General features: G+C 43.7%; 1 protein-coding gene across 1 annotated transcript in view; it reads left to right on the forward strand.

Moving 5' to 3' along the window:
• Positions 1-24,215, forward strand: part of ALKAL1 (ALK and LTK ligand 1) — a 617,709-nt gene that overhangs the window by 129,983 nt on the left and 463,511 nt on the right. The window lies entirely within an intron of this gene.

The following is a 24,215-nucleotide window of genomic DNA, read 5'->3' on the forward strand; positions in this document are numbered from 1 at the left end:
ATGAATGAGGGCAGAGAATGATTAGAGTTGGAAAAATCACTTTTTTGAAAAACCCACATTAAATGTACGTTTCCCCAAATCCACCTATTCTTTCTCAAAACAAGAGTATTGCAGCCATTCAGATGTTAGAAAAAACTTCCACAAAGGTGCAGTGTGGTGCCTTTCAAAGAAAAAACATATTTATGAAGTGCCCACCCTCCTTTTCTGTCCACAGAGACAGTTTAACAATACATTAAAGACACATTGTGTCCAAAACGCTACGTCTCTGCAGACATAGGTGGAGAGCAAGCACTTTATAAATAATCTTGTGAGGCTTATATGTGCAGTAGCAACCCCTTGCATCTTTTATTAACATGCAGCACCGTTGCGGAAATCACGTAATCTTTCATCCTAAGTGAAATCTTCTTGATTTGTAGTGTTTTCTACCAGATATTATATAGGAACCCACTGCTATCCTATGCCAATAAACATAAGCAGCCCCTTGCATCGTTTAATGACACGCAGCACCGTGGTGTGTAAGCACTTTTAAATCCAATTTACTGTCACTAATGCAGTTTTCTTGCTTTAGTGCAAAAGGAGTGTTTTTCTGTAGTGCACTTTTCAGTTGCTAGAACACGAGCTTTAAAAAATGCAAATGTCACTGCCATGTGAAAGCCAGCCTTTTGTTATTCTCAAGTAGAGTTTATTGCTACTCACAAGCTTTTTTATGGATGCTCCAGGAAGGAGACAGCCTTTATAAGATAAAAATTAGTTATCAAAGGCTATGTCTGTTTTCATGAAATATGTGCAGCTTTTCTGTTACTATAATATAATACATCATGGAATTTTTGTCGAAATCATCCATTTATTTTCCTTTCTCTTTTTTTAAACACACATTTATGGGATAACCCTAACACTGCTAGTCTATCATGCTAATTATTTGAGACATCTTCAAAGGCATTTTTTCTTTGATATTGGATAGTGTGCTGTATTTGTAAAAAAATCCTTTTTTTATTTCTTTATTTCTTCTAAAGTGTCTACAATATAATTCCAAATCCAAGGGAACTGAAGGACTGTAAACAGGGCATATTAGATGTAAGCAATACATCTGGGCTACTTGTTATAAGCAAACAACCACAACCCACATGTTTCCACAAATGTTCTCCTCCTGTACTGGAATAAAGAAAAACAAGCTGACTCAGGAACAATAAACAGGGCAGCTTTCTTTCTAGAAATTGTAGGAATGTTAACACTGTTTTTCAGAAGCTTTTATGTGATGTTTTCACAGTTGTGAAAGGGAAGGCTTTTATGTGTACTCAGCACTGCTGTGAATATACCAAAAGCATTCAACACCACATAAATCAACACAATGCCACACAATTCTACAACATACAATTCAGCACCACACAATTCCACACCATAAATACAATCCACATAATACCACACAATATCACATGATTCAACTACACCTAAATGCATGCTACTCGACTCATGACAATCCTCATAAATACACTCCACATCATGCTACATAATTACTTTCAACATGTTTTCACTCAATGCCACCTGCTCCATGCCACACTATTCAACTCCACACAAATCCATTCCACACCACATAATTCAACACCAAACCATATTATTCCACTCCACAACACAATTCCACTACACACCACATATATTAATTTAGAACAGAGAATTCAACGGCATCCCACAGAATTCAACAGCACACCACATAATTAAACTCCACTACATTACAATCCACACATTATACCATTCCACATAATTCCAATACAGTCAAAAACACAAAATTACTATCCACATAATACAACTGCACACCATGTCACATAATTCCACTACACAAATCCAAGGCACACAATGCCACAACTAACAATTCCAAGCCAAGCCACATAATTTTACTACACACTCCAGCCCATAATACATAGGTAAGATATTTACATTCACTACACCAATACAACTAAGTCTTTTTTTTTAAACACCTAAACACATAGATCAGGAGCTTAGCTCCTACCTATTTGTTCTTTTTCATCACCAAAAAGGAAACACTATTCATGCCACACAATTCAACTCCACACATTTCCATTTCACACCACATAATTCAACACCAAACACATAATAAAACTAAACAACACAATTACACAACACACCACATATATGAAATCCACCCACACAAATCCAATACACACCACACAATTACACATCATGCCACAACATTTCAACAGTGCACCACCTAATTAAACTCCACTACATACCACTCCATAACACAGAATCCCACTCCACATGATTCCAGTACACTAAATACCACATAATTACTTTCCACATAATTCCACCACACAAATCCAATCTACACCACAAAAATCCATTCCGCACATTTATATACAAATAACTATTCCAATACAACCCACATAATTCCACTACACACCACATACATACATGAATAGGTAAAAGACATTGCCATTTACAATGCCAATAGCTCTGACTCAAACTAATGCGTGACTGATTGCATTTTTTGCAAAAAATATATATCCCAGCAGTAGCATAAGTAAGGGTGCAGTACCTTGTGTGGCTAATAGAGGTCCCTTTACAGCTCTACAAAGACACCTAGTAACAGCCTGTGGTACTGCACCCTTTTATTGCTTTGTGGATTTTAATTTATTACTTATGCCAATTCTGGGATATTTTTTTAACAAAACAAAATTTAACAAACATAATTTGCAATGCCAATAACTCAAACTTTCAGTAACGTGAGACCCATTGCATTGCAAATTATTGTAAGTCACCCCTAAGGTAGGCCTCGGACAGCCCCAAGGGCAGGGTGCAGTGTATTTATAATGCTGGGTATGTACTTTTAACTTCCTGGCAGTAAAAAGCTCCTACATTAGTTTTTCACTACTGCAAGGCCTACCTCTCCCATAAGATAATATTGGAGTTACCTTATTACATTTTATAAGTGTAATTTTCAAACCCTTCGGGTTTGGTGTCTCTGGAACCACAATTTAAAATCCTAACTTATGGTGGAGTTGGATTTTAATTCCAGAAATGCCACTTTTAGAAAGTTGGCATGTTCTTGCTTTAGGGAAGTGTTCAGGACCATTAGGCTTTAGCCGTTTGGTGCCTGCAGCATGACTTTGGGTCACACGACTGGGTTTGGGTGACAGTTGGGCTTTGTTTATTTATCCTAGACAGCCGCACACAATGGGGGAGCGTAGATGTGAGTGGATGGGCCATCACTGGCAGAATGGAGGGAAGAGCTAGACCCAGCCCCACTTACACTTAAATAGGCTGTGTACTGTCTCCCCATGAAGGGCTGCATACCACCCGTAGTTCGTTTGCAGCTAGGGCCAGGAAAGCATGGCACCTGTGCACTTCAAAGGCATACTCTAGAAGCTCCTCCCCACTCCTAAAGCACCACAGGGTATACATGCTGGACCTCAGATTCCACCACTTCAGTACACTCTGAACCTTTGGATACTCTGCCAGGAAGAAGAACTGCTATGCGTGAAAGGACTGCCACTTTGATGGACTGCTGCTCTAAAGGAACTGCTGACATGTGCTGAACTACTGCCTATTGCCCTCTTGCCTGGGTAGGACTGCAACCTGCATCTCTTAAACCTAGAACCCAGAGTGACTCCAAGGATTAGTTGACTGGACTCCTGATCTTAAGCCTCAGGGACATAACAGGCTTCCAATAAGCTTGCACCTGCACATGGACTCTGCCGTATGTGTGTTTACCATGCCAACTGGTGCCAGAAATGGACATTTGGAAGTGGACTTTCACTACTGTGAGGCCTGCCTATCCCAAAGGATTAGATTAGGTTGCATAACTACATTTAATAAGTACTAACATTTGATTGGGAACAGGTAAGCAATTATGTTTCGTATCTATGGCATTGCAATTTAAAAAACTTTAATTGTAAAGTTGGATTTTAAGATACAATTTTAAAAATGTTACATTTAGAAAGCTGGTATTTTCCCTGCTATTTGTTGCCTTCAGCCTGTCCTAGGTCACATTGCTGGGTATACTTGACAGTTGTACTTTGTTTATTCCGACAAAACAGCCACACAATAGAGAGATTAGGGGTGCCTGGATGGGCCATCAATTGCCAGGATTGGGCGCAGCTGGGGGCAGCCCCACTTGCAACTGAATAGGCTGTGCTCTGCCTTCCCACAAAGGACTTATCACCTCCACATTGTCACTGCAGCTCGTTTGGTGCCAGGGGAGGGGAATTATGGATTTCAAAGAGACTTTCTAGATGTCTCTCACACCTTCTAGTGTAAAGGTATAAAAATAGAACCCTCAGTTCACTCCTGAAACTGCAGAAGGGTTCTCAGAGGATTTCCTGTTGCTGTGATCTGCTGTTTACTCTGCAAGACTTCTTCACTATATCTGGAAAGACTGATTTGCTGCCTGGAGCCTGCCTTGAACCCTCAGAGGCCAGCCCTGCTTTTTGAGCCCTGTATCTTCATCTGTACCCAGGACTACCATCTAGAACCCACACCTGACCCCAGTCTGAGCGAGTCCTGAACCCCCAAGTTGTTTCCCACTAGTCCTGGAACCTTGCTTGTGGTGTTAAAGATGCACAGATAGCCAACATACAAAATGAAAGACTTAAAAATGTTTTAGCAAAAAACTTCTCTGAGGAACAGGAGGAGACCGGGACAAACCTGCTAGTCTATCCACCCAAAGTCCATTGCCAATTGGCCTGACTTTGCAGCTGTTTCCATTACGTTCTTCTCCCCACCAGCAAGCCCTATTCAGTGGTTCTTCACCAAAGGGATATCTGAGCTCCTGGAACTGTTTTTGGTTTCAGCCTTCTGCCTCATTCTGCTGGAGATTTTCAACTTAAGTCTGAACATACAAATCTTCACCTTGGGTTTGACCCAACGCTCCACAATGACAAATCTCTCTTCTCGGACACCACCTGCAGCCTTGCCCGGCTGAACTTTACCTTTTCAAGAAATGCTCCTGAGAATTTCTGCAAAGTCTGAAGGTAAGCGCTGACCATGCCCAATACACTTCTTATATCCATATCATGCTCCTTCACAGTCGGCCATATTTTCTGACTTTGACCTTGTTTCAAGCGACTAGATATCAGTAATTGGTGCCTTGATCTTTTAGTCTCTAGCTTTTACTAATAACTTCATGACTCCAGGTTCTACTGATTACTTTATGTTGTTTTATTGTCAAATAATTTACTAAAGTTTATTCTATTTTTCTACAAAGGTTTGGGATTTTTCTTGTGTTATGTTTTCACCTGTGCGCTGCATAAATACTTTACACATTGTCTCTAAGCTAAGCCTGGTAGATCTTTGTGCCAAGCTGTTGGAGGGATTCTGAACAAATACAGAACTATGTGCAGGAGTATGGGACCTAGGTGTATAGGGACTGGGTCTTCCTACCACCTAAGTACCCACAAACCCACAACTGACTAGTTATAGTGTCTTACTTGCTCTGCTACTCACTCACATAGAAACAAATGATTAGACATCCCAGAACACAACACTCCCAGATCTCTCAGGAATCGCGGTAACAAGACACACCCTTTCACTCACACTGTTGTATCTGTCCACAATAAGATCTGACAGAGACACGAAACAGTTTAACATATTTATTTTAAGTAATGTGCCCTCATAGGCAGTATACGTGCCACAACAAGCAGGAAAATGCATGGTACAAATATAGTCAGCATGGCAGCTAGTCCACAGATCATGAAGGGTGATGTCATCATAGAAAGACAATGGAGAAAAGACTATAGTGCCTAACCTCCCTCCCCTTGCTATGAAGAAGTATTATTATATAATAGAAGATCTCAGGGCTTTTTCAGCAGACCTCATACCTTAGCCTATAGATGGTAGATCTACATTATAGGTGCTGTCTCTCTGTTCTCTCTGGAAAGGTCCCTCTCCAAGTGTGTGTCACCTATTCATGTACCCCACTAAAAACCCAAGTACGCTGTCCAAACAACAGCTGCATCAGTATGTTTTGTCTAAGGGCTAAGGACTGGTCACAACAAAATAATAAGGGGCGTTGTTGTTCAACCTTGCACATAATGTTCAGTCAAAATCCCAGGAACATGCAGAGAGCAAATACAGCGATGAGTTCTCATGTAACAGTAGTCATGGAAATTATTGCAAAAAATAAATACGTGTAGTAATGTGTGCAAAGCAGCAGGCAAGCTGCAGCGTGCTCATGCTAAGTTAGTGGAAAACTTCAATGTCCCTATGGGCCACGTGACAGAGCTGCCTAGAGTTAAGCACTGTTAATTTATAAACATTTTGTGGGCCACCCTGCACAGGACTGTGGCTGTTGCTTGACCATGGCTCACCCCCAATCAACCAACAACCCTATTGCTCTCTACTTGGAATTGGTGAATAGAAAATGAAAACTATAGCCGAAGGGTGGGTGGTAAACTCTGGTCTATGGGCGGAGTTCATGAAGTTTTTGACACTCTGCACTGCACTTGGAGGGCGGAGTTTGGCAAAAACTTCACCTACGCCCCAAAGCAGAGTTTACCGACACCCACCTTTACACATTATATGGTTTTTCCAGTACAGCTGCCCATTCCTTTTCATGCTCATCCAGCTCTCCCTCACAGTAAGTACTAAGGGTTCTCAGGTTAATCATGTCCAGGTATAGCAGGGACCTATAAAGTTACAACACAAGTCTGAGGCGGCCTCCAAAAGTGTGTAAAACCTGCATGCTCCCATGAGTTGGATGTTCAGTTTGATTGTTCTCCCACAAGCTTCTAAGGGATTTCAGCAGGGCTCCATACACTGGGACTCAGGTAAGCCATCTTCAATATTCAGAGTCTTGCTTCTTTTCCTGTCCTCATAACAGTCACGTATTGTATGAATACCCACCTCCTTTCACTCCATCCATCTGGCTCTAAAGTACCCAATCATTACAGTCCCCAAACCAATTAATGGGAGAGTCGCCACGTAGAGTAGGTATTGTGTTGTCTTCCAGAATAATCTCCTCCAGCAACCTGCTGCTACCATAAGGAGCTTGGAATGTTTGGTGCACACTTTCTATGATCAAACTCTCATCAAATCAGCAGCCACATACTCCAGTGCCGATTTCTCCCTCACCAAGACACGCAGAGGAGGGAGTCTGAGTCAACCCCTGCAGAGAGCGAGTCTGCATGCTAGTAGCAGCAGCGGCGTTCACAAGCTCCTGTTCTTGGCCCTGATTGAGGGGCCATGAGCTGCATGATGCCAGATCAAAAGTGGCCTTGCTAGGAGCTCCTGTGGGGGCCCTGGAGTAGTCTGGCCTGCAGCAATCGTGTGACCGTGGACAGCCAGTGGCCTAAACAGTGTATTGGGCCTTGCCTGTTGTCTACCTGACCACATGCTGATGGCGAGCAGAGGAGGGCACAGTGAGAGTCACAGGGGCTGAAGGCAGCTGGGAAGGACTCTGCCTGGCCTGTGGACACCACAGTGCTTGGCATCGAGACACAGCGAGCTAAAAAAATGTTCCCTTGCAGGTGAGTGACTCACCTCATGATTTACTGTGACAGGGTTTGGCGAGTGGAGCAACTCCACAGTTTTTGGAACTCTGTGGAATTCCACTGAGTTTTTATTCACCTTTGCTGAAATCTGCATAGTGCAACTCTGCAAGCTCCGCACACCCCTAGTATAGACTTATGTCTAAATGTAGTAGTAAATATACACATAATTAAATCTACACATGTATATTTACCTTTATGAATAGGTCCCTAAGCTCTAGTATCTCTTTTGTTTCATTCCATTGTCATTTCCAGTTCAATTTTCCTTCTCGTTGATTTCAAAATTAACAGGTTTTTGGGGGTATAAGAGGAATTGGTTGTTTGTTGAATTCCTGAAACTGCACTTCATTAAAGGGGATGGTCACTGCCGGATTTTTACTTTTACTTCTGGACAGCTCTGGGCAAAATACCAGCCACCCTTACAATCTACATTTTGGACAATGTTGTGCCATCCATATTAAGGTATGTATAAGAAATAGAGCCACAGCTTTTTTCTTAAAGATTTAACAACCTACTATTACTATCAACAGGAATAATTTACGATTGTATAAAATGAGTTACGAATGTAGCAGGAATGACAAACTATGTAATATCTCAAAATATACACTCTGCTTGACGGGGAGCATTCTCTCCCAGACATTTTTTGTAATCAAGAGAGTTTTACTTGGGTATCAATCAAACAATCAACCAAACAAGACTTGTAAAGTGCAACTAATCACCTTTGAGGCAGTGACGCAGGTGGCAGGGCGGGCGTGGGCGCGTGGGGGTCATGAGGGGGGATAGGGGGAAGCGGTAAAAAAATAATAATAAAAGAAACACTTACCTTGCCCTGCTGGTCCCGCGTCTCTGCTCCTGCTCCCCTCGTCAGACCGAGGCACAGGAAGCGCAGAAAAGGCTCCCCAGACCAATCATAACGCTGCAATGCAGCATTGTGATTGGTAAGCACCCCAGCTCCCCTGGCCAAGCACAACGCAGCAATGCAGCATTGTGATTGGTTTTGAGCATCCTAATTCAATGCTCAATCTGCGAATGAGGGCCTGGGCTTGTTCTCCATGCAGGCTGTAATGCAGCCTGCATGGAGAACGGGGGATTGTGGGCATGACTGGTTTGGGTGGCCCATGAGGACTGACCAAACTGTCATTGCGCACTTAGGAGTGGGCAAACCACTACTCCCCTGCCCTGCTCCGAGAGCAGAGCATCCCCGCCCACCCGCAAGCAGCAGGAAATGTAAAATGATATAACTCAAAGTTATTATCATTTTATGTTTCCTTTAGTTTGCAGTGCACTACTTAAAAGCAGTGGAGCGACACTCCTCCGCCATAGCAGTGGAGTGACATTCCTCTGCCATAGTGGAGGAGCCGCCCCTGCCTTGAGGGTATCCAAGTGCTGAGGATCTTGCTGCCAAAACTAAGTCGAGCAGCCAGGTCTCGAGTCCTTTCCTGAATTTTAGCAGCAAGGGTGAGGTCCTGAGGTGGTGTGGGAGGTCGTTTCAGGCCCGGGCCACAAGTTAAGAGAAGGAGCAACCTAGTCTGTGGCTTCGACGTATGCGAGTGGTGTTAGCAAGGTTAAGGGAAGTGGAGCACATGTATCTGGAGGGTTGGTGGAAGTTCAGCCGAAGATTGATGTATCCTGGTCATAGGTTGTGTGGATCAGCATCTTGAAGTGGAATCTCTTCCAAATGTGGAGCCAGTGGAGCTTCCAGAGGTGAGAGGTGATGTGGGTCCACTTGGGGAGGTCAAGGATGAGTTTGGCCACAAAGTTCTTTCTGGTCTGTAGTCTCTTCAGGGGGATCACGGTGATTCCTGCATAGAGTGCATTGCCGTAGTCCAACAGGCTGGTGACGAGGGCTTGAGTGATGGTATGCCTGGGGTTGATAGGGAGCCATTTGAAAATCTTGTGGAGCATGCAATGAGTTAGGAAGTAGGCAGAGGAGACTGTGTTGATCTGGTTTTTCATGGTGAGCTTGCTGGCAAGTATCATGCCGAGGTTATGGGCACACTCTGTTGGTGTGGGACCTAGTTCTGAGGGTCACCAGGAGTTGTTCCACTGTTGTGTAGTTTCAACCCTATGATAGGAACTGCGCATTTGTGGAAGGCATAACCTTCGAGGATGGTGCCAGACTGATTTTATTCACCCCCTCAGGATATGCTATCCCATGGGCCAGCTAGCTAACAGTGCCACCATTAGCACCCCTAAATTTCGGTTGGAAGCAAAAGGTTCTGGCAACCACTGAACATGACAACCCTGATCCCCCAGGAATCACAGTAACAGATCTGGAACCCTTTTGCACAGTCAATTGTGCTCTCTTTTCTCAGAGAAAGACACAAGAAATGCACAGTGGGAAATGTTCAAGGTGCAGTGAACCAATGTGATTCTTGTATAAAATATATGTCCTGCAATAATCCATAGACAGAAGCAGATGAAAGTGATTAGGAGGACCAAGACAGTGAACAGAATAAAAAGCTACACCATTGTACTAATACAATATATATAACAGTACAAAACAATATACAAATCTGGTGTGTTCCTACCATGCAGTCCCTGACCTATGTGTCTAGGGCATGTGTGTGTGTGTGTGTGTGTGTGTGTGTGTGTGTGTGTGTGTGTGTCAAGAATCCCCGTACAGGATGATCCAAGCCTCGTTACCTGAAGGGAAAGAATGTAAGTCCCTGTTGTGGTCGCAAGCTGCTGAGCCAAAGCTTCATTATATAGACCTCATCAATGACAGCAAAGTGCTCCTCTGACTACACCCAAAAATGCTTGTTTATTTATAATGAAAAGCATCCTCACAAGTCCCGTGCAAGCCAGCATTGTTACGGTCTATATATAGCCATGTCGCCACATGTCTGAAAAATAGAACAACTTTTGTACAATGTGTGCCAAGGCCTTGTACTTGGATTTCAAGGAGTCGTGATAATGTCAGCCAAAGCAGAAGTTGTAACCAAAGCAGTTTCAGAGAAACTAATCCAAAATTGTCATGCACGCAAATGTGTGTAAAAGGTTATTCAGTGAAAGGGAAGGCAATGTAAGAAACGTATTCAAAGCAAAAGATGGCAGTGTTGGTACATAGGCCTAACTAAGACACATAACACCACAGTGAGGAGTTGTTTCTGAAGATTAGTACTTCCATTTTGCCTGTGTTGTGTTTCAGGCAGTTATCTTTCATCCAGTCGGTGATGTTAGTCATTCATCTATGGAAGTTGGCTCTCATAGCTCAGGGTTTTTCTGATAGTGAGAGGATGAGCTGGGGGTCATCGGCATAGGAAATGATGTTAAGTCCATGGGTTCTGACAATGCCGGCCAAGGGGGTAATTTAGGTGTTTAACAGTGGTGCTGAGGGATGAGCCTTGAGGGATGCCACAGAAGATGCTCTTGCTGTCAGAGGTCTAGGAAGGAGGAATACTCTCTGGGTGCTTCCGGTGATAAAGGTGGAAATCCATCTGAGGGTATCTCCTTGGATTCCGATGTGGTGGAGTCTCTTGATAATTGTTTGGTGGGACATGGTGTCGACAGCTGCTGAGAGGTCAAGGAGGATTAGGGCTGCCATTTTCCTTCTAAAAAGGAGGGCTCCAATGTTGTCTGTGGTGGTGATGAGGGTGGTTTTGGTGCTGTGGTTAGCACAGAATCAGAACTGGGAGATGTTAAGAAGGTTGTTGTTCTCCAGGAGTTTCGTGATTTGGTGGTTGATGGCTTTATCGAGGACCTTCAGGGGGAAGGAGAGCAGAGAGATGGGACTGAAGTCCTTGAGTTTGCTGGGGTTGGTGAATGTTTTTTTGTAGAAGCAGTCTGACTTCCCAGGAACCACTTCCCAGGAACTCTACAACACCCTTGTGGACTCCTTCCACAACAAGATCTTTGACATCTAAAAAAACTTTGAGCCCCAACCTACATCCACTGACGTCCTCAATCTCATCCCTCCCAGAAAAGGCAAACCCTGATGGCTAACTACCTGGATTCAAAGAATGTCTGAAGCAGATCTCAACGTGGATGTATTGTAACTGTTTGAAACTTAATGCAGATAAGACTGAGGTCTTGTTATTTAATCAGGGCTCACCACCACCATCTAAACTTTGGTGGCCCGCAGAATTGAAACCCCCTCCAAAGCCGGCAGAGTCCGCGAGAAACTTGGGTATCAGGTTTGATACCGATCTCTCTTTTATGGCTCACATCTGTCAGATTTCTGCTGGAAGAGACCAGTAAGATCATTGTACACGTCTTGGTAACCCCCCAGTTGTATTATCCTAACAGCCTTTATATTGGCCTCCCAGCATATTTGGTTCATAGGCTTCAGATTGTTCGGAATACAGCAGCGAGGCTGATATGCCGGGTATCCTTTCGACATCACATTTTCCCTCATTTGCGATGGTTACACTGGCTCCAGGTGGTTAAGAATATTGAGTTCAAGGATCTGGCTGTGGCCTTTAGAGCCACAAGATGCCTTACCCCCGTTATCTCAAGCAAAGGCTCAGCTTTTGTCATCAGGATTGCTTACTAAGATCTAAGCACTTGTGTCTGCTTCGAGTTCCACGATATGTCAAAGAGCGCCAAGGGGGAACGTCTTTTTCTGGAAGGGCAGCTAAACTCTCCATCTCCGTCTAATCAAGTCAGAACAAGAGTTTAGGAAGACCTTAAGGACTTTGCTCCCTCCTCAGATGTAGTATCGTCACACTGATTTTACTGTCCGTCCGCATTAGCACCGGGACACCTCCGCTGAGGTAGCTATGCGCTCTACAAATGCACATTGATTGATTGTAGGCGAGTGCCCCTCTGATGGCGGTTTTGCCATTGGTGTGTAGTTGGAAATTGGGGTGCTCCATGATCGGTGTGGTGTCATCTGTGATGGTGGTGCAGTGGATGGTTTTCTTGTGATCCCCCCTCCGTGTTTGATGATGCTGTCTTGATGTGTTATCCAGTAGCCGTCGAGTGTAGCTGCGGTGATGTTGGGTACCAATGGGGGATTGAGCCAGGTCTTTGTGAAGAAGAGGGAGGAGATGGTGTCCCAGATCTCAGTGTTGTATTTGCAGAGAGATTTTGTCTGCTGAGCTGGAGGCAGTGGAGATGTTCTGGGATGGTTGTGGCTGGCGTGGTAATGGTAGCCGTATGAGAAGGTACTCTTGCGTTTCAGGCAAAGAAGTCCTACCACCAGGAGAAAGGTCCTACTGTAGATCAAGGTGAGGTGCAGCAGCAGTGGTTGTTGTGAGGTCCAGGGCTTAGAGCTTGGTGGTAGTGTAGCTTTGGATGGTGGGAGAGCATGGGTTCCAGGCGCTAGGTGCACTGCAGGCATTGATGGAACCAGATGGGCTTGCCTTAGGTGCGCCGGTGGCACAGCTGTGCTGCAACCTCTATTAAGTAGGTCCTGGAAGGAGGAAGGGGCGATGGGAGGCAGGAAGCAGGAATGAAAAGGATCGGGCAAAATTGTGGGGAAAATCAAATGGCGCAGAGGGAGTGGTTTAAACAAGATAACACAATTAAAGTTACTCAAAATTACACAAAGATTAACGGTGGAGGCTAAGAAATGCTGTGTTTACGTCTATATGGTAGGAAAAACATTGAAGCAGCAGGATACCAAGATACAGCTAATACTACAACGTATCAGAGGAGAAACTATGTGGACAACAGCTATCGGTCTCACAGATACAGTGAGGAAAAGGCAGCTGGAGCGACATGCAGCAGAGGAGAGCTGGCAGAAGGACCTGCGTGTGAGCTGCTCTCTTTTTACATGAGGTCTGAGTAGGTCTAGTTCGCACTGATCTCATATTTCATAAGGGGACGTTATGGAAGCTTCGTGAAATTCAAGGTAAGTTTGTGCTACCTACGGGTAGACTTTATAAATATCTGCAAGTCCTCTACAAATTCTTAGTAGCTGTCTAAACAGGATCAGTAGGGCTAACATACACATGGATAAGATATCTTTCATGGAATTTGTGAATGTTGAGTTTGCAGGCTTTAATATTAAAACTTTGCATCAGCTGGTTATGGAGGCATTCACGGATGACGTAGGGGGCATGGCCACTGCTTCCTCTAATCAAATATACATGCGGATATCGGGTGCCTCGCTCTCTGAGATTAATAGATTTAGTTTGAAATACTTACAGCAGAAAACTTACAATTGCTAAATTTTTAGATAGACATACTGCATTATACAACCTTCTCGATAAAGGGTATGGTTGTAGTTCTGATTTCTCCAAACGTGTTTTGGAAAACGGGAATGACTTATGTTTGTCCGTTAAGCTTGTTGCATTAATTTGTTTTTGAAACAGGTACTCATAAGTAAAGCTGCATTACACATACTGCTACAGGCCTGAATGTACCTCTAATAATAAAAAATATCACGCTCTAATGCTGGGCTTTGCTCAATTGCTCATTGTCATTACTTATTTATGTATTGTAAAACAGTTGTGGCCATTCGTATGTAATGTATGTAAAGTAGGAATTGTAATTGGCAGACTTAAGGGTCTCTCCCCGCAATTGTAAGAGGTTTCCTCTTTGGACTTCCTATCTGGGGTCCTTTCATAGAATGTTAGCTCAAAAGGAACTCAAATGAAAAGAAATGTTTGGATAATCAATCAATTTTCTTAATTTCAATTGCCGAATATCCTTTCCTCTATTTAAATGTACATAATGCCGCATGTGTCGTAATAAAGACTTGAAATATGTATTTTTTACTTTCTCAAATAAAAATGTATCTATTTAGTGCAGCTGATCCCAGGCAATCCTGCAATGTGTGCGTTTACTCTAAAAGGACAAATTTACAATAGGACAGGCCCCAAAATGCATTTGGTGATATGAGGGAAAACCTGTTCAATCTTTTAAAAATTGGGATATTGCCTACTGCTGTACATTTATGCAGAGGGCATACTGTGAATGCAGAAAGAGCTATCACAGTGGCCTGTGCTGAATGAGTCAAAGATGATGAGTTTGCCCAAATCCCCTGACGTGAAACAGGCTAATATTTAGCACGGTTTGCATCTTAAGCCTCTGTCATCTCTCAAAGTTAAAATGATCTTCTGTTGGGTAAATCACTGGTAAGGACACGCCTAAAACCCTAGCCAGGCTTGGACCCTGCATGTGCTAGGGTGAGATTCCAAAATGTCGGCAGGATTGTTCCATACCAGAACAAGACTGACCAAGTGCACATCAGACTGCCTTATTAACCATAATACTTTTGATAGATCTTTAAGGCGCTGTAGTGCCATCTTTAAAAGAGGTGGATTCTACGTTGTATTTTTCACCATCACCCCAGATATTTTCCGTTTTATTCTTAGTTAAGTGTGGCAGGTCAGGGTGACGGGAAAGCAATTTTGCAGTGAAGGAGACTGGCCCAGCTAACAAAGGTATGGCTTATGAAAGTGACAAGAAGGATGGCAAAGAGTAGTCACTACCCCACTTTTGGCTCAGTGCTCAAGATCTTTATGGATGTTGGCACAACGCGTCCATCCTTTGGTAGGGTGGAACCAATGAATATTCATGAGTCAAACCGTATTCAGAGGCCCTATGTTACACAACTAAATATTAAAGAATCAAAGTTATACTATGGGTCTCATTTACATGCCCCTTGCACCACCGGAGCGTCACTTTTTTTGATGCTCCAGTGGCGAGGTGCTGGCCCATATTTGCAAGGCCACGCAAAGCCATTCTTCATGGCTGTTCATGGGATTGTGAATATGATCCCCTTTAACGCAGTTCTCTGCGTGAAAGGGGCTTTCCATGAGTGGTGCTATGGATCTTCCCATGCAAAAGTCATGGAATCTGGCGCATTTCCAGATTTACAAGGTTTTGTAAACCTGGAATCATTCCCAAATGTACAAGGTTTTGGAAACCATGGAAACGGGTGCATTCTCAAATTTGCAATGCTTTGTAAAACTGGGAATGCATCAGATCCCTACGCCTCCCCAGGGGATGTGTAAGGGAGGCGCAACATGAATAAATAGCTTTATTTCGCCTAATTTTTCCTTTTTCTATGTGTGCTGCATCACACATAGAAAGAGGAAAACACCTCTCACGATTGTTTTTGTGCAGTAAGATGTCCCTTTCTGCACAAAAACAATCATCTCTGCAACGCAGGCACTCTAGCACCATGGCGCAAGGGTGCTTGCGCTGGCACATGGCAGCCCATTCTGCGCCAGCACATGGAAAAGGACAGGAATGCGCTGTATCTCATAGATACGGCACATTGGTGCTCATCTCTTTTGACGTAAGGCAGTGCAGCAAGCTTCTTTCCGGCGCTGCCCTGTACCAAAACCTCGTAAATAAGGCCCTAACTGCTTCACTGTCTTGCTTCAAATTGTTACACGTCTTCCCACTTACCACTAGTGTATAATTGGCACATGCAGGCTCTGCAAACACTACCCGGTGAGAAACAGTTAGCACTTGCCTTCTAAAAAGGGGGTCAGGGATGATATGTGAGGAAAATGCATTGCTGAACATTTTTGTCCCTACCTCAAAACTCTAAATAGAATACAGGCCATTGTTTCCATAATTTAATGTGAAGCAGGGTTTACACATTGGTGCAGCTACACTTTCACGACTAGGTAATTAGGAAGAATTATTCTACACAATGCTTCTTTATAAGTGTCTAGTTGTGTTTCTAGAAGCCAAGTTTTGGTTTAGGAGAGTCCATTGGAGTTTGAGTTGTGACAAAGAGGCAGCAGCATTCGTCCCATGTCTTCTCATAAAGACACTTGAACGTCTTCTAATAAAGACTCTTGACTTCTCACTGGAGAATGTGTATTACCCAGATTATGGTCAAAGACCGCTTTAGCCCTGCTGAAGTGCCTTTTTGGAAAGTTATGTAAAAACATGTGATAGAAGACAGGGAGGTGGATCCCTTACTGAGTGAGGCATGTTTGTTTGAGGTTGGTGCAAGATGTGTCCTTTTAAAGAAGGGAGGTGATTGATAGTACACTACTGTATAGTTCTTTCTAAATAGAAGAATAAGAACACTCTAGCGCACATTGGAACACAGGGGGCACATGCATATTCCCCGAGTCCAGTTCGTGTGCTTGATCACCCCTGGCTTGAAAAAGTTAGAAACCTCCTACTGGAAATATCATAGATGTGAAATGTTTTGCAACCAATACAGGCTCTGCGTGGAGAGAGGGAGGGCGATGAAGTTGGACCCCAAAGTATGAACACTTCCCTCTTGTGATACAGACTAACTCTGACTGAACTAAATCAACAAATGATGCCTCGCGTCCCCTTTTTCCGAATGTCTAATCCATACAGTAAATCCTACACAGCAGAACCAGGGGGGTCGACATGCTGTGTGTCAGAATAAATGGTTAGTCACCAAATACAGTCACATCCGCTGAATACATTGCAGCAGAGGGTGGGTTGGAAATGGGGACTTACAAGTAGTCTGTCGAATTACATGATTACGTGTTTACAAGCGCTACCATATTTACTGAATGCATTTCGGAGTGGAGGGATATGGAATTACTTACATGCAGTCTTTTTGATTGCACATTCAGTGACCGAAAACAGCCACCTTCACTGAATACATTCCATAAGTGGGTGGGTTGAGAATGGGGAATTACATGCTGTCTGTCAGATTACACGTTCAGGGACCTTATACAGCCACAATGACTCAATGCATTGCAGCAAAGGTGGGTGGGGAATGGGGACTTGCATGCTTTTTGTCAGATCACATGTTCTGTGACAGAACAGAGCCACTTTCACTGAATACATACCAGGAGTGGATGGATTGGGAATGGGGATTTACATGCAGTCTGTTGGATTAGCCGTTCAATTAAATAATACAACCGCAATCACTAAATGCATTCTTGAAGTGGGTGGGTTGAGGATTTTCACTCAATCGGGAGGATCCCACTTTCAGTGGCCACTTGCCGCCACAAGCCACACTCACTGAAGACGTTTCAGGAGTGGGTGGGTTGCACCAGCTTCAACCTATTTACATATCATCCAGGCGCACTGCTGATCCCAGGCAGCATATAGAGACACTAAGTGGTCACTTGATCATACCCTGTCAAGAAACTAAAGGGATTAATGCCATGTCCCTTGTCAATATAATTGGCAAGCCTCTTCCTACTGCATACCACTATACAAAACAAGCATTGGCAATTCCAATAGGTCTCGCCATATAGTGGAGTTTAGTGCGTAGATAGTAAAGAGTAGTGTTAGGATAGCGTGCTGTTGTATAAAGTATAGTAGTGTGCAGTACAGATTTGTAATAGACGAGATTATATTTTTGTTTTGTTTTTATTTGTTTTCTCGTTTGTGAAAGGTAGAGCTGTTGGCATTGTCAATTATTATTGTTTACTAGAGGAGTCTAGAGGACTAAGAATGAGGAATTACAAATGAGACCAGAAAAGCAGCTAGCAGCACAGCTTAGAGTACTAACAATGAGGAATTACCACTGGGAACAGAGACACAGCTGCAGCACTGCCTTGAGAACTAACAATGAGAAATTACCACTGAGAACAGAGACTCAGCTGTAGCACTGCCTTGAGTAATAACAATGATGAATTACCACTGGGAACAAAGACACAGCTGCAGCACTGCCTAGAGGATTAAGGATGAGGAATTACCACTGGGAACAGAGACACAGCTGCAGCATTGCCTAGAGGGCTAAGAATGAGGAATTACCACCGGGACCAGAGAAGCACCATGCCTTGCAGAGCAATGTATGCACACTGCTAGGCTCGACCTAAAAAGAACCCACACAACTGAAATAAAGGGGCAGAGAGTGTTTGGTGCCGGAAGAAGGACGCACGAGGTGGAATCCAGACTACACATCCTTGGTATCTGACAATCCTGACATTCGTGGGTGCCATCCGCTGGCTTTGAGAAAAACTTTGGGCACCAGCACATATTATCCTATAAATTGGCACCTGTGTGCAAACAGGCAAACACATGCACATACAAAACAGAAAAGCCCAAACATGCTGAAAACTTAGGATAAAACTTCTCAAACGTGGCACATTGAAAACCGCGCTTGGGTTTTAATTCACAAGGTATGCAATGTGATTGAACAAAACCAAGACCATTGTTAATAAGATGCACCCTAATAAAAATGAAAGCCTTTCCCCGATCTCAGGCATGATGCTGTATGAAAAGATAAACTGTGACAGATTCTTGAGCAGATCCTGTGCTGGCGAGTATCCTTAGCATGGGGATATTTAAAAATGCACTGGATTTAACGCATCCTATTGCAAAGTTACTGCAGAACGTATGCTCGTCTTGTACTGAACTAAATTCCCTGTTCCAAAATGGCCACAACTCTGGTCTGTTATTGTCATGCAGGCTCATATCCATTTGTCATCGCATTTAAGAGCTCTGAAAATATATCAGCTCAGGATGTGCACTGTACAAAATCCTCCCTTGGCAATTATTTGACTCCCTCTATAATATATCACAAAGATAGGGCACATCTAGGATGTGCATGACAGCTGATTTGTCTCTTGCTTCACTAAAGGCATTGTGTTAGAGCGGTTGAGATAATGCATCTGTGTTCAGTCATAGGTGTTCATTACATTGGATGCTGTGTGCTAGTATGTTGTTGCTTGCGTATTGGTTTCTGGACAATTTTCTTGGAAGTAGCTACAATTAGTGTTTATCCCTGACAAAGGTGGGTCTTATATAGCTACTGAGACATATATGTGGAGGTGGGGACCCTCTCACAAAAACGTGCGCACTGTTATACTGGAAACTTCTAGGTTTCTTCTCTTCTTAGTAAAAGAATTTTTATGAAAATCATTCAATGAAACTTAGTATTAGGTTCATCTGGTATTTATTTCATGAAAATATTGATTTCTTATTGTAGTTCATAAGAATAATCTTCCTTCCGTATTTACAAGTTTTTCACTTAATCCGTTGCCCAATGCATTTCGGGTCGATAGATCTGACCCTTCCTCAGGGGCTTGGAAAGTGAAAAAGAGGTTCGTATCGGGTGCTCGAGACGGCGTTGTAAACCATCTCGAGCACCCGATACGAACCTCTTTTTCACTTTCCAAGCCCCTGAGGAAGGGCCAGATCCAGCGACCCGAAATGCATTGGGCATCGGATTAAGTGAAAAACTTGTAAATACGGAAGGAAGATTATTCTTATGAACTACAATAAGAAATCAATATTTTCATGAAATAAATACCAGATGAACCTAATACTAAGTTTCATTGAATGATTTTCATAAACATTCTTTTACTAAGAAGAGAAGAAACCTAGAAGTTTCCAGTATAACAGTGCGCACGTTTTTGTGAGAGGGTCCTCACCTCCACATATATGTCTCAATATTTTTAAGGCACGGCAGCGCCAACCCTAACAGGATTATTTTCAAGAACTTTGATTATCTGAGTGCAAAGGGATCATTATTTTTTGTCTTACATAGCTATCACACACTTTTAACCATCCACACAACAATGTAACGTGAATGCAGGCTCAGCCAAGCTGGGATACATAGCACTTTGGAAATTGTGCATACAGATTAACAGGCAGGACACTGTTTATGCCCAGCTGCTGGTTCAGAGAGCCTTGCCTACCTGCCCAGTTTCAGGAGATGCCCATTTTAAAGGTAATGGTGCATGGAACAGCTCCTGTGGCCATCCCATAGCATCCCTAGCTTTGCTCATATACCACTTTTCACCCTAGCTTCTACCTCCTGTCCTAGTTCAGGAGCAGTCCGTAGGGCAAGGGGCTTCCCCACTGCCCCCCAACCTTTGCACTTCAACTGAACTGGGGCTGCCACGAACGAGACCATAAATAAGCAGGAGACCCTGGGCCCTGAGGAAGAAGCACACTGGGTAAGAAGCTTGGATGCTACAGCACAGGCAGGCCTGGCACCATCTGTCTGCATAGCTACAGTTCACAGCCTGCCTGGTGAAATGAGGGGCGCCTTACAGTTAGATTATGTGGGCCTTATTTTGTGATATGTGATATTTAAAAATTACTTTCTCTGCCACAGAAGCCCTCCCCAACTTAAGTGCTCTCCCAAGAGCAAGAATGTAAGATAAATATTTTCTCACTCTATTTTTCTACGGTTCCCTGAAATTCTAGAAGCTCTTTTAAAAAGTAAAAAGGCTTTCCTGTGTTCTCCTTTGTTTGTACCGGTCATGCAAAACTGTGTTCCAAACATAACTCCTCATTAGGACAAACTCACTAACAAGTATATTGATATTAAAGAGAAGCGCACAGAACTAGTGCCAATAAAGGGGAAGTGCAACAATAATTCTAACAGGAGAAGCAAAGTACATAGGCAATGCTTTTGTGATTATAAGGCATGCACAGTAAATCAAGAACTATTACTGCTGGAAGGAAAGCAACCACCAGCCCCCATTGCATAATTGAAGAATTGGACTGCACCTGTAGAAATGACCATAGATGGGAGGTGGTACTGTTGCTACACATTCTGTCCAGCAAGCGAGTATAGGACTCTCTGCACCAATGTGGCTAAAAGCACACTACCTCAACACTGGAACATCCTGCAAGGTACAATCCCTGGAGAGCACAGTGAAAGCACAGTGGATTTGTGCGTATGCCTTTTGGTTATCAGAAAGCTGCCTGCTGTCTAATCTAATGTACATACTTCAAAAACAGTTCAAAAAAGTTGTGTCACAATGTTGAAGCATATTATATATGTATATTGCTAGAATGTGATTATATGCACAACTAGTGCAGGTGCATGCATGGGCCTGCGGGGGAGGTCAGTGATGTATGTAACATCAGGCATGATGTATGGGTCAGTTCTATAGAGGAGGAACAACATGAACAAATTGTGCACAGGAGGTTCATGTCACTTCCTGCATACAGACAATCCCCCACTGTGGAAGTTATGTATTCATGGGTACAAGGCAGATTTTGTTTCAAGCAAAGAAAAGGCTCAGACAGACAAAACCAGGAACATGAACTGTGCTTTTAATGGGAAGGAAATCGGCATGTCACCTGCTTCGCGCCGTGTTTCTGCAGCAGCTTCTGCATGCAATGCCACTGTTTAATTAACTGAGGAAGACAGGAAGTGCATCACTGAGGACTCAACACTCCACGTGTTAGCATTTAAACACTTCCTGAACACTCATATAGGCCTGACAAGACATCAGCAATGCAAAGGATACTAAGGGGTCTTTTGTATAAATACACACAGATCGCTCCCCCATGCTGACCCCTTGTAGCCTTGTTGTGCAGAGAATCACTACTCAGCTGTTTCACGTCCTGCAGCCCCAGACACTTGTGGGTGTCGCTTGTCATGGCGCCCTCACCTGTCGGATCAGAAGCACTTCAACAGCAGCTCTGGAATACACATACATTTGATTGTAGAGCAACAGAGCAGAACGGTTAGAGCGTCGGACTTCGAACCTGGGAAACCGGGGGGGCATATTACCAAGGGCATTATCGCCGCTTTAGCGGGAATTTTTCCCTCTAAAGCGGCAATAATTTTATCGCCCTATTACCTAGCTGTCGCTAACACCAGTTAGCGACAGCTAATAGGCGATAGCGGGCATTTAGGGGCCCACTATGCCTGTCAGCGATGATTATCGCTAATGACATGCAAAGTGGTCGTGCCATGATGTTAGCAACTGGAAACAGTCGCTAACATCGCTATCCCCTATTACCAACTTTTGGAAATAATCGCGCTAAGTGCGATTATCTCCAAAAGCTAACGCCTGCCCAGAGCAGTTCTTAGCCATGTTATCCAATGGAAGGTGGATAACATGGCTAAGAGCATTGTCACGATAATGCATGAATATCGCTGATTTTACAGCGATATTCATGCATTTCCCACGATTTTTACTGCTTTTGAGATAAACCTTGATAATATCAAGGTATCTCAGCGGTAAAAATCGTCGGAGCGCGGCGATATTTTGATACCCGCTAACCAAGCTTAGCGATAATTATCGCTATAGCTTGGTAATATGCCCCCGGGTTCGAGTCGCTGCTCTGACAATCAAACATCCTGTGTTTCTAGGCAAATCACGTAATCTGTGCCTAAAAATTACCGTTTGTAAAGCAACTGGTGCTCAAGTAATGGTATCAGAGTTTACCACCGAGTAAACTCTTTATACAACAACAACAAAAAATAAAACTGAACTCTCAGGGGTTTTTCATGTTAAACAAAAGTAAATCGTATCGTATTAAAGTTATCATGCGTGTTGCCATAATCCCTGTGCCAACCCAAATTCCACCCACACAGTTTCAGGATGTAACAAACAGACAGTGATATCCAGAGGGGAGGAGCAGCCATCACTCGCGCTGTGCAGGAGGAAGCTCTGAATGTCAACAAAAGCAGTCACTCAGTGAAATCGCCTCCATTGAAACGAGCACTGGAAGGAGGGAAAATTGAGGGTAATGGACCAATTGAAAGCCATCATTTCGGAATGCCATAAGAAAGAACCAATGGCAATTGGTTGGTCTGACAAACCCCCACAGAACAGATATACCAGGTCTTGCAGACAGCGCATGCGCTGTCGAGGCTCGTCCTAAAGACATAATGGGCACACTCTCCGAATTGTAACAATTTAAAAATACATTAACCCCTTGCCTGCGCTGAACGTTCCGCACTAGTGCGTAACATTCTATTGTGCGGGCGGGGCCGCGACGTTCAACGGACGTGCGCAGCACTACCGAGGTAGTGCACGCGACGTCCGCTGAACGCCGGCAGCAGCGGTGGGGTTAATGTTCACTTACACTAACCACTGGACTAACTAGCTACACAAACATAAGTACAGAACAGATCCATTATCAATAGACAAGAAATTAATACTGATCTCCAGGTAGCACTGCAACACTAGAGTAAAGTGGCTTGACATGGGGACTACAAAAATACCTACATATGTACTTTGAGCAGTGGGAACTGAGCGCAGAACGTAACATTTGGCCACACCATAAGACCACCCACTATGCCTCCAAAACCTTGGTCATTGCTCATGTCAAGTGTAAGCTTATCAATGACGACTATGTCATTTAGAATGGCATCTGTGATGTCATGTGAGGTCTTAATAAGCTTAAAGCGGTGATGTGTTATGATTTGAATACCTTACCATTGCTGGCGATTGGCAGTGGCTTTTAGGCTTTGCATCATAACTATAATGCTAATTTTGCTGAAGTAAACACATTTTATCTTATATCTTATGATTATTTTGCACCCACTCAAATCCTACCAAAGTCACATTTATACAGCCTTCTGCCATGCGCATCTTGCTTTGAGCGGGGGGCCTTGGTATTCCCAGGCTCTGTCCTTAGCCCCCATCTTTGCACCCAACCCTGTCCCACCACAACCAGTTACAGATGGCCTTCAACTGTGTATCTCGTGCTTTGGGCATAACGCCTGACCTATGGAAAAGCCCCCATGCCAACCAAATACAGAAGCACACATGCTTTAGCCTAGCTTTTGGGCATAAGGCCAAGCCCTCCAATAAACCCTGTTCCCCTAAAAATCATGGGCCTCATTTATGAGGCCGTGCGTGAGTTTTGCGCTTCCGATGCATCACTTTTTGTGACGCATCGGCGGCGTAAAACTTGCCTCCTGATGCGCACTATTTACAAAGTGACGCATCTAAGCAGATGCGTCACTTTGTAAACCCCTGCGCTACATTATACCTGCGTCAGGTATAATGTATGCAAAGGGGGCGTTCACACACAAAAAGCCTCGTAATAGTGACGCAGTCAAATCTATGAGATTTCACTGCGTCACTTTTAGGACGCTGTTGCGTCAAAATCTTGCGCCTGCCTCACAGCAGGCGTAAGACTGACGCAAGCCCTTTCACATGG

This window comes from Lissotriton helveticus, chromosome 4_1 (assembly GCF_964261635.1).
Source record: "Lissotriton helveticus chromosome 4_1, aLisHel1.1, whole genome shotgun sequence".
Classification (NCBI taxonomy): domain Eukaryota; kingdom Metazoa; phylum Chordata; class Amphibia; order Caudata; family Salamandridae; genus Lissotriton; species Lissotriton helveticus.